This window comes from Acomys russatus, chromosome 5 (genome assembly GCF_903995435.1).
Source record: "Acomys russatus chromosome 5, mAcoRus1.1, whole genome shotgun sequence".
Lineage (NCBI taxonomy): Eukaryota > Metazoa > Chordata > Mammalia > Rodentia > Muridae > Acomys > Acomys russatus.
The window spans coordinates 8321479-8333734 of record NC_067141.1 but is presented as its reverse complement, the minus strand read 5'-3'; positions in this window follow the sequence as shown (position 1 = coordinate 8333734).

Sequence of the window (12256 nt, the reverse complement as noted above, 5' to 3'; positions counted from 1 at the left end):
TGCCCAGGTCTGGGGGTGAGGAGGAGCCGCATGAACCCACCTCACACGTGTCCCGGGAGCCATCTCTCCCTTCTCGGCAGCTCCCGGCGGGTCGGCGGCCATCGGCGGCGGGGGGGCCGGGCGGCGCGGGGCGCGGAACGCTCAGAACGCCGGGGTCCACGGCCCCCCGAGGGCGCTCGGCCCCTCCCTCCGGCGGAGGCCGGGACAGCAGCGAGTGGAGATGGGGAACGCCGGGGGCGAGGCCCTCCCACGGGCTGCGGCGCGGCCCTTCCAGGGGGAGGTCCTGCTCTGGGGGGCTCAGTCCCTCAGCCCCCCCAGGCCAACGGGGGCTCCTTGGGCGCAGGGTGCTCAGCTTCTGCCCAGGCCCCACTCAGTTCCGGGTACGAGTCTCACTCAGCTCCCCACGCCCACCTTTCTCCAAAGCCCCCAACCCTTAACTGGCCCCTTCCCAGCTTCAATTGCCTAGGCGTTCAGGGAAAGACCCGGGAACCCACACCGTTTCCGGGGTTAAAACCCCGCCCACCGCCGGTTCCCGGGGAGGGGGGGGTCGCTGCAACCTGCCCCCCTCCCCTGGGTCCGCCCCTATACTGCGGCCCCCTGACCCACAGAGACAGGGCGCGCAGAGGGGGGTGAAGGAAGCTGCTCCGGCCCCGCCCCCCCAGCCTGCGCGCGCCCCCGCCCCCCCCTTTAAACGCGCGACCCTTAAGATATAGGGATTTAAATAAAATTTGAATAAATTCTCTCCTAAAATGGGAGGGTGTAAGGAAAGGATGGAGCAGAGTCAGGAAGGGGGTGGGGGCAGTTAAGGTGTCTTAGCACCCTTAGTCCCCTAGCCTCGCGCTGCTTCGGCCCCGGGCCCTGGTCGCCGCTCTCATCCCTCCTCAGCTCCTTCCTCCTTCCTCCTCTCCTCCCTCTCCCCTCCCTTCTTCCCACCTCCTCCTCCTTTTTACTCCCTCCTTCTCCCAGAGGAACCCCGCCCCCTTCTCCCTCCTTCCTCCACCACTTCTACTTTCCAGGGCGAACGCGTGCAAAGCACGACGGGAGTTGCAGTCCTGCAAATTCCGGAGCTACCGTGGGAAAAATGGGATACTGTGGCCAGCCGGCACTACAAATAAGATGGCGAAAGGCATGCCACCCTGGGAGCCGAGCATGGCGGGAATTATAGTCCAGTTGACCCGAGACTCCCCGTAGCAAGACATAGAGAAGGAGCAGGAACGATGACTACAAGCAAGATGGCCTTTTCCCCCGACCTGACCTCCTTTCCAGGCACTCACACGCCCTCTGGTCCACAACCCTTCGCGTGTGTGATACCTGACGGGAGTCGCAGTCCGTCTGCTGCCTTCCCGCTGCCATTTCTATTCGCCAGGAACAATGGAAAGGTGAAAAGGAACAAGGACTACAAGCAAGATGGCGAACGAGGGCGTACACCTAATAAGTCGCTCATATTAAGTAGGATGGGAATAGTAGTTTTCTAGCCTTCCTATGTTCCTTAAGAATGCCAGAACCAGGAGGATAAAGAGACTACCATAAAGATGGCAGGCTACCTAACCTTTCCTGGCCGATTCTTTCGACCACTTGGAGCTCCTATCCCGCCTGAACTATCAAAATCCCGCACTCAGTAGTGCAAAGCCAGCTGGAAATTGTAGTCTTCCCTACGCCTCTCTTTTATCTTCTGTCGAGACAATGGAAGCGAACGGGGCGGGGACTATCGCAAAGATGAAGGGTGAAGGAGCAGACGATTCTATGGGATTTGTAGTCCAAACGCTAAGACTATTCTCGGCGGATATGTAGGAAAGGACTACTGCAGAGATGGCGACCTAGTCGCTTGCCCTCGGTGCCAGTACCTGCTGGGGTATGTAGTCTCTTCTTTAGCTGTACAGAGAAAGGACGCTACTGTTGAAATATGTATCACCGCGAACACCCCAAATTGCAAGCAGACGGAAACGGAAAGTTGCTTTCCTCCTGGCCTCCTTTTCTAAAGGGCTTGCAGGGAAATGTAGTCCCAGGCTTGCATTCTCCAGTGGAGAGAATTGATGTCACCTGTGGGAATCAGTGCGGTTGAGAGACAAACATAGGGGGGTGATCAGGGAGTATAGAATGTCTGCCTCTCGGATGGTGAGGATTTCATATTTTAAAAGAAAGCAACCGTAACCAATATTGTCGCGACAAGGGAGGCGTGGTTCTCTCCGGAAAGTACACCCACGCCGTTGTCCCTTAGAAAGCCTGGGCATCTCGCACAAGACGCTTCCTCTCCCAAACCTTTGCAAATGGATACCTTACACGTCATGAGAACCAAAGGCAGAAGGAAGACTTTGGAATATACAAAATCTCCTTTCCGCCTTAGGAAGTAATCAAACCTCAGTTTCTTACCCGAAGGGGGGCATGATAATACTCACCTCCACGCAGAATTTGCGTTAAAAGTGTTCAAGAAAGTAACCAGTTCTGATACGGGGCACGTGGCAGCATTTATTTTTTCGAGGTCCCTTCCAGCCCAGTCGTTTTGGAAGCCCAGGAATCCATCATGCCGGACAGTTAGCTTCTGTGAAAAGAAAACTGACGAGTAGGCGACCCCCATCTTAACCCCCACCCCTCTTCCGTCCTCATCTGGGTCTTCCAACCGTCTCTACCCAGCACTGTTCCCAGGGGGCGCCCTCTCTCCTTTTAACAGAGGACGCACACACTGACCAAATGTCCTCAACCTGAATAGTGGCGTTACATGCCTTTTCAGCCTTGGAGGACTCTCCTGAACTCTCAGCTTCCAAAGGGATTGCTTTATGCCATCTTGGTTCTCTCCTGCGCCCTAGAAAACCCCATTCCCTACTACCCCAAGCCAGTTCCCTCAGCTTCCTCGTCTCCACTGGCTTTCCAGCTCTGCTGCAGACTTGGTGGGTGTGGTTTTTCTGCCTGGGAAGTTAACTCTGGCCAAAACTGTGTCAAGTTGCAGTTGGTTAGGACTGCTAGCCTTAAGGTTAGTAGAGGCTCCTTGTAGCTCACACATCACTAGCGGCTCCCAAGGAAGTGTCTATCCATTTTCAATACACACTGCGTTTACTTCAATTGGCAAGGACTGATTTCTGGTTTAGGTGTTTTGTTGTGTTGCACTTTTCCACCCATCCCAGTGCTCCACCCAGTTGTGTATCCCTTTGAGTCCCTATTAAAAGTCCACTCTGCCCCAATAAAGCCTTCCAGTCCTTCTCAAATAAGATTAATTTATTTGTCTTTTCCACTAACCTGTAAGATTTCTGAGTCCAGCCAGGTGGTGATGGCGCACGCCTTTAATCCCAGGCAGAGGCTGGTGGGTCGCTGTGAGTTCGAGGCCCTCTTGGTCTACAAAGTGAGTCCAGGACAGCCAAGGCTACACAGAGAAACCCTGGCTGGGGGCTGGCTGGAGGGGGGGGGACCACGGGGCCAGATTTCTGAGTCCACCTCACAGGTTTTGTTTGGTTTTGCAGTGCTGGGAATCAAACTAAGGGTCACTGGTGCTACACTTCAGTCAGCCCTACCCAGAATACTGCTAAATGCTTTTAGCTTCTCATTTGATCCTCCAGAAAATACTGTAAGAGTCCAGCCTGGTGGCGCACACCTTTCATCCCAGCACTCGGGAGGCAGAGGCAGGCAGACCTCTGAGTTTGAGTCCAGCCCGGTCTACAGAGTGAGTTTCAGGACAGCCAGGGCTACACAGAGAAACCCTGTCTTGAAAAACCAAAATAATAATAATAATAACAATAATAATAATAATAAATAAAAAGTTTTAGGTTTTTGTTGTTGTTGTTGTTGTTGTTTTTTTTTAGTTTTAGTTTTTACTCTGCCTCAGGTGTTTGTCTTTTTCCCACTGGCTGGAGTGGCCCTCATCACCACTTATCTGAAAAGAACTGGTGCACAGGCAGCAGAAGGAGGAAGGAGTCACAGATTCAAGAACTGGTCGCTGCTCCAGGCATCAAATCCCTAGAGGAGAGCAGTGGGCCTTGGTGTAAACAAAGGTTTTTACAGAGTAGGGAAGGAATAAAAATTTACATAAAAGTCTGACAAGGAGTGACAAATTAAAAAGAGTTTAATTCTTTGTCCTGTAGAGTACCAAAAGGAAGATCATATTTGGTATTTCTTTGTTTGGGTTTGGGTTTGGTTGCTTTTGTTATTGTTTTAGTTGTTTTGTTTTGTTTGAGACAGGGTTTTTTCCTATGTAGCTTTGGCTGTCCTGGACTCACTCTGTAGACCAAGCTGACCTCAAAGTCTGAGATCCACTGGCCTCTGCCTCCCGAGGCCTGGGATTAAAGGCATGTGCCACAACCTCCTGACATATTTGGTATTTCTCACACTTAACTATACACAACAGATGAATGATAGAACCAGAACTCAAACTTAGGTCCAGAGCTCAGATTCAGAACTATGGCAACATCCATAGACCGATCAAAACCCAGTCATGTGTGTTTAGCATAACCACAGCAAAACTAGGCTTCCAATGTTTCTTCAAAAAGGTCTCGGGGGCTGGAGAGATGGCTCAGTGGTTAAGAGCACTGCCTGGAGCAGGGCGTGGTGGCGCACGCCTTTAATCCCAGCACTCGGGAGGCAGAGGCAGGCAGATCAATGTGAGTTCGAGGCCAGACTGGTCTACAAAGTGAGTCCAGGATGGCCAAGGCTACACAGAGGAAACCCTGTCTCGAAAAACAAAAAACAAAAAACAAAACAAAACAAAAAAAAAGAGCACTGCCTGCTCTTCCAAAGGACCCAGGTTCAATTCCCAGCACCCACATGGCAGCTCACAACTGTCTGTAATTCCAAGATCTGACACCCTCACACACATACATGCAGGCAAAGCATCAATGCACATTAAAAAATAAAAATAAAGAAGAAGAAGAAGAAGAAGAAGAAGGTCACTTGGGTTACCTCACTGAGGTCAGCATCCTGTCTATGAGTCCTTTCCTTTTTAAAAATAGTTTTTAGAATTTCTTATTTTGGAGGGGTATATGTATGGGTGTTTTACTTCCATGCATGTCTGTATACCACATGCATACCTGGTGTCCTCTGAAGTCAAAAGAAGGCGTCAGATTCCCAGAAACTGAAGTTATGGAAGGTTATGAGCCCCCAGTGGGTGCTGGGAACTGAGCCTAGGTCCTCCTGAAGAGAAGCAAATGATCTTCCCTGCTGAGCCATCTCTCCAGCCGTAGCCCACTCCCTGTATTGCTCCTCTTTGCTTCCAGTTACCGAAAGGTGAACAGCTGCTCTCCACTGTGCACTTCCACCTTGTCCGAAGGCTAAATGCAAGGGAGCCAGGAAACCGGAGCCAAGGTCAATCTTTCATTCAGGCACAGTGGCGCATGCACTCAGGAGACAGAGGCAGACGAATCTCTGAGTTGGAGTCCAGCCTGACATACAGAATGAGATCCAAGACAGCCAGGGCTACACAGAGAAACCCTGTCCTGAAAAAATAAAAGTTTAAAAAAATCTCTTTTTTTTTTTTTTTTGGTTTTTTCGAGACAGCCTTGGCCATCCTGGACTCACTTTGTAGACCAGGCTGGCCTCGAACTCACAGCGATCCTCCTGCCTCTGCCTCCCGAGTGCTGGGATTAAAGGCGTGCGCCACCACGCCCGGCTTAAAAAAATCTCTTAAGTATTTTTTACAGGAATGAAAGCTTGAAGTGTAACTAATACCGGGCGGTGGTGGTGCACGCCTTTTGGACCACTGTGAGTTCGAGGCCAGCCTGGTCTACAAAGCAAGTCCAGGATAGCCAAGACTACACAGAGAAACTTTGTCTCAAAAAATAAAACAAGGGCTGGAGAGATGGCTCAGAGGTTAGGAGCACTGGCTGCTCTTCCAGAGGTCCTGAGTTCAATTCCCAGCAACCACATGGTGGCTCACAGCCATCTATAATGAGATCTGACGTTCTCTTCTGCAGATAAAGCATTCATATATAGTAAATAAATAAATATTAAAAAAAACAAAACAAAACAAAAAAGTATAACTAGAACACTGGCTGAAGCCTCTCTATTGTGCATGGCCCGGGGCTCGGGATGTGGAGATGGCAGGGGATAGAGACTAAGATGGGGTGATAAGGAAGGGTGATCAATCAACAGACAAGGGACCACAAGGATCTGAGAGTCCAAGGGAACAAAGGGTAAAGGTTGGAACGCTCAGATGAGGCAGAACTCAAGGGGAGGTGCAGATGTTAGAAAGACTGAGTCGGCAGGATGTGCAGGAGGTCAAAGGAACCGTGTCCTCCAAAACCATGAACAGGTTGTGTGGTGGGAGGACACGGAGACACTGTCCTGAGGGCACTGGGAGGCACAGGAAGGCACAGGGTAGTAGGAGGGGGACACGAGAACCCTTGTCCCCTAAGCTGCAGTATGTCACCAGTCTCCTTGCTCTTCTACGGCCTTGCTCATTTCTGAAGCCTGCCACCTCGCTCCTATCTTAAGCAGGAATGAAGAATTAGAGTGTGAGTAGACAGCCTGGTCTACAAAGCGAGTCCAGGACAGCCAGGATTACAGGAGAAACCCTGTCTCAAAAACAAAACAAAACAAACAGACAAACCCCAGAAGGAGTGTGAGGAGCAGGATTGGGGCAAATGCCGGACATCATGATGTAGTTTCTGCATGGTGCTAGGATCAGGCTTGGGTGTCCTGGGGGACAAGCGGCCATCGGACCTCTGAGAAGCACGTCTGTGACTGAGACAGGACTTAGGCTCAGAAGTAAAGCACAGTGGGGCATTAAGTCCTTTATCACTGGGCGGACTGAGGAAACAGCACAGATGGGAAAGTGCTTTCCATGTGAGCGCAGGAGCCTGAGTTTGATTTCCAGTACCTGCCTAAAAGTCTACGCACAGTTTTGGAATTTAGTTCAGCGGGATAGCACTTGTCTAAGAAGCCCTGAGTTCAATTCTAGCACTGGGGGAGAAAAAATAAAATAAAATCAAGTTATTAAGTTGGTTATCCTTTTTTTTTAAAGATTTGTTTATTATTTATACAGTATTCTGCCTGCATTTATGTCTAGACGCCAGAAGAGGGCACCATATCACATTATAGATGGTTTTCCAGCCACCTAATCAAACTCAGGACCTTTGGTAGAACAGGCAGTGCTTTTAACCTCTGAGCCATCTCTCCAGCCCTAAATTAGTTATTTTAAGGGATTAGAGATGACTCAGTGGTTAAGAACATGGTTGCGCTGGGCATGGTGGCGCATGCCTTTAATCCCAGCACTCAGGAGGCAGAGGCAGGCAGATCAATGTGAGTTCGAGGCCAGACTGGTCTACAAAGTGAGTCCAGGACAGCCAAGGCTACACAGAGAAACCCTGTCTCAAAAAACCAAAAATTAAAAAAAGAAAGAAAGAAAGAAAAGAAAGAAAGAAAATTCCTGGGTTCAATCCTTAGCACTGCATAAACCACACCTGTAATCCCAGCCCTGGAGAGGCTGCAACAGAAGACCTTTTGAGTTAGAGGCTAGTCTAAGCTATGGAGTCCGTCTCGTTATAAAAACTAAGTAGGAAAACAAACAAACTAAGTAGACCTGGTGAGCTGCCGCAAAAGGAGCTCTTAACTCTAACTACAGGAGGAGTCAAAGCCATCTTCTGGTCACCACAGGCACTTACATCCATGTGTATACACACACACTGCACATGTACACAAATTATAAAAATAAATCTTTAGAAACAAAACAAACAAAGTGGAGTGGTGGGAATGTAATTCATGAGAAGAGCATGTGACTAGCATAGGAGAGGGCCTGGGTCCAACTCCTCTTTTTGTCTCTTTCTTTTTCTTTTGGTGTTTGAGACAGGGTCTGTCTATGTCACACGTGGAACTCGTTATAAAGACCAGGCTGGCCTCGAACTCACAGAGATCCTTCTGCTTTTTCCTCCTTAGTGCTAGGATTAAAGGCATGTGCCATCACACCCGGCATGAGTTCTGGTCCCCCACCCCCACCCCTGAGACACAGGGTTTCTCTGTGTAGCCTTGGCTGTCCTGGGTTCACTTTACAGATGAAGCTGGCCTTGAACTCACAGTGATCCTCCTGCCTCTGCCACCCTGAGTTCTGGGATTACAGGCGTGCGCCACCGCCCCTGGCACGAGTTCTGTTATTAATACCACAAACAAGGAAGGAAATAAAGACCAAGTCTCAGAGAGATTTTCTCAAGCCTGTGATGAACACAGGCGGGACTCTCAAGCCCACTGACCTTTAAACTGCTGGGATCCCTCACGGATTGGCTTCTAGAGAGACCAGAACTGCCACAGGGTACTCCACTCAGACCCACAGGGCAGGGTGAGATAGGGTGGCAGAGCTATTGCCCTCCCCCCCAACACCAAGATGGTCACTTTGGACAAAAAGAAAAAGAAAAGCTGACCCTGGGATGGGAGGTGAACCCTGCAGCTCTAAGGGGAAAGTGAACCCTTTGACGGGGCCGGGCGGTGGTGAGGCTGGTGGGGCTGGCCTTGCCTTCTGGGTGAGGCCCACGTCCACCTTCACCTGTGAATAGTACAACTGGTGTATCTGTTCCCTTCTCCCTCCTCCCTCTATTCCACTGCCATGGCCCTGGTCCACGCCTCAGCGCACCCACTCAATGGGCCTTCCCTAATCCCCTGACATCATCGCTTACCTAGCACTGGCCCTACTTGCCAGCCTGGCAGTCCCCCCACCCCCATCCTTGGAGATGTTGCTTAGAAACCCCCTACTCAAAACTGTCTGTGCCCTCAACCTCGTTCCTGAGTCCGCAGCTCAGAGCTGGGACACACATTCCCACCTCCGAGCGGGGCACAGAGTCTAGGATTTGCCCCTGGCTTTGCTGTGGGATTCCAGGTAAGCAGCTGCCCCTTTCTGGACTTTGGGCTCCTTAGCTAATTTTTGCCTCCCTCCCACCCCTAACTAATCATCTGAACCCTTTTGACTTCTCAGCCACTTGTCATTGAGGAAACTTTGGGTTGTTTTATTTTACTTGATTTTATTTTGAGACAGGGTCTGATTACATAGTCCAGGCTGGCCTCAAAGCCAAGAGTTTTCCCTTCCTTAGTCTCCTTAGTCCTGTGCTGCCATACTTGTCTGAGACACTGGCTTTCATCAGCTTATGTCTTTTTGCTCTCCTCCACTGGTGGTAACCCCCGTTCACCCCAGTGCCACACATAGTGGGTGCTATACTCTATCTGTCAAGTGAACGAATGTGACTTTCTCTCTGCACTACCCTCTACCAGGCGAGGTGGGGCGAACTGTCTGTCCTTTGACTCTCACGCGGTTAAGGGTGAGCACTGTGCTGACACACTCTGACACAGAGTGAAAACAGCATCGCTCCGTGGCTGACAAGTTCCCAAAGCTCTGCGGAGGGGCCGCAACCAGCTTTTCTGCTCCCCCAGACTTTTCCAGGAAGGAAGAGAGTTTCAGGGGAGTGTGGCCGTGAGGCCACCTGTACATGTGTCCTTGTATACTGTACCTGGGCTGAGGGACAGGACGGCTTAGGAGACTGAGATGTGGCTGGGTGAGGATTCCTAATGGCTGCGTGGGAGATGTGTGACTGTCTCTAAGTGCACATCCGCACTTGTAAGCGCTCCAGCTGGGATTCCAGGTGTTTTGGGATGTTTGTGTGTCTGTGTGCCTCTGTACAGGGGAGTACTTATTTGTCTAGGACTCTAGGTATGTGATATGTGTAAACCTCATACAATATGTGCGTGAAGACATGCCTAGGAGGCTCAGCTCCACGTGGGCAGGGGACTTTTGCCTATCTTATTCCATATTCTGTGCCAAGCACCTGCAACGGGGACCAGCATATGGCCCACAAGTACTTGAACAAATGTACATGTGAAATCGCCTGTGCAGTGCATGCTCCTGTATTCAGGGGCACACCTGGGTGTGGGTCATGGGGTTCCCAAACCACTCCTCCTGCTCCTTTTCCAAACTCCTTGAAAGCCAGTGCCCAGTACCTGGGTCCCCATGGGCGGAGCAGGGGGCGGCCTCCTCCTGGGAAATTGGATCCCAGGACGTGCAGAGCTGCAGGGAGCAGGGCTGCCCCTTTGTCCCCCATAATCCTCTCTCCGCCCTTGCCCCCTCCTCTACAACCATCAGGGTTCAGGGTCAAGTTTGGGGGGCTGCAAGGGTCTAGGATATCACTTTAGTATCCCCTTCACTGGCTCTTCCTTGCTCTGGGGGCTTCCGGTTGGCCTGGAATATATGCCCTCATCTTGGTCCCTCCCAAACCTTTCTATCCTGTCCCCTGGCTGGGTCTGTGTCATTCTCTACCAGGGCTCTGCTGCCTGCCCTCCTTTCAAGGTAGTAGGTCTCCTCCCTTCTGGGCGGCTCTAGGGTTCAGTCCCAGGGATAAAGCTACGCAGGGGACCAGTGGGTAGGTGCCCTGGAAAGACCCAGAGACTGCAGAGGAAGGAGCCAAGAAGGGAGCATGTCCTGCCTGTTGGGTGAGTGAGGGTCCAGGGCACCAGTGCCCCGAGACCAGGAGGGAAGAAACCTCTGCCAGCTGCCTCCTGCTGCTCAGTCTTAGTTGTCTAGTGAGTGTGCAACTGCTGGGGACCGGCACCTCCTCACACACATCCTCACACACAGGATTGACTCACCATACATTCAAGGATGTTAACAAGGATGTGCCGGCACAGTTGTCTCTTGGTATCCACAGAGGATTGATTCTGGGACTTCCCCAGCATAGACCAAAGTCTGATGATGCTTCGCAGTCTCTTACACAAAATGTGATATTTGCATGTAACCTATGCACATCTGCTCATATACTTTATATCCCCTCTAAATTATTAGAACAGTTGGTTCACTATCAATGCTGTGTAAGTGGCTGGTATGTTGTACTGTTTAGGAAAAAAAGCTCTTTGTATGCCCAGTACAGATGTAATTTTTGCACCTGCAGTTGCATGAATAATGTGACTGCACATATAGGGGGCTGGCTATACTGTAAAAAAGTCTTGGGATAGAAGGGAACTGACGGCTACAGTGTGATGGTGAGTGCCTTGTCAGTCTTGTGCTATAAGCAACAAACAAATAAGTCATGCTGGGGACGGTGGTACACGTCTGTAATCCCAACACTTGGGATGCTGAGGCTGGATTCTGTGTTTGAGGCTGACTTGGAGGACATAGCAAATTCCATTTAGGGTCCGTAACAAGACCCTGTCTACAATCAAACAGGGAAATTATAATGGCATGTGAGAGGAGATGAGCTCACTCAAACTTGTTGAACGAATGAAGAAAGTGTCTCCACTCTCAGCCTTCCTTCTTTCTTTTTAAAAAATGAGACAGGGTCTTGCTGTGTAGACCAGATGATCTAGAACTTAGAGATCTGCCCCCTCTCTGCTTCCCGAGTGCTGGGATTAAAAGCATGCACCTCGCAGGCATGCTGGCACAAACCTTTCATCCCAGCAGAGGCAGGTAAAGGGGCTAAGGAGACCTACACTCACCCTCCTCCTGGGCAGGGCGTGACCTCACACTGTGGATGGGAGTGCAAGCTGTACAAGGGATTTGGCAGCCGGCTGGTTATCGTGAATTCTAACGGGAAACAATCAGGCATCCGTGATGCCTGTGGTCCCTGCGCTGAAGCAGGATGGGAAGAGAGCTCAAGGCCAGGCTGAGCACCTGGTGAGAACCCACGTCCAGACAGAACCTGAAAAGCATGCTGGGGCCTGGGCTGCCTGGTCCAGTTGGGAGAACACTTGTACTGCACGCTTGTAACTTTGGGGTTATCTCAAGCACCATACGAACGGCTGGAACATCGCACATCCATTTTGCAGACGTCGTCACAACAGCCGGGATCTGCAACCAGCTTAGGTGTCCGTCAACAGAAGAATGGAAAAAGAAAATATGTTTTGTTCAGCTATAGAAGAGTTAACTTGGCTGGAGAGATGGCTCAGAGGTTAAGGACTGTCTGCTCTTCTGAGGGTCCTGAGTTCAATTTCCAGCAACCACATGGTGGTTCACAACTACCCATAATGAGATATGGTGCCCTCTTCTGGCGGGCAGGCACACATGCAGGCACAACATTGCATATATAATAAATAAATAAATCTTAAAAAAAAAAAAAAGAAGAAGCGTTAACTGTCATTTTTAGGCAAAATGAAGGGAACTGAGATCATTATGCTGAGCATCCAAATAAGCCAGATTCTGACAAATATTACATGTTTTCTTGGATTTATTTTTGTTGTTGTTTGTTTGCTTTTGTTCCCACCCCTCCCTCACCCACCTTCCAGGGAGGTTTTCTTTGTGTAGTTTTGGCTGTCCTAGAGCTAGCTCTGTAGACTAGACTGGCCTCAAACTCACAGAACTCCTGAGTGC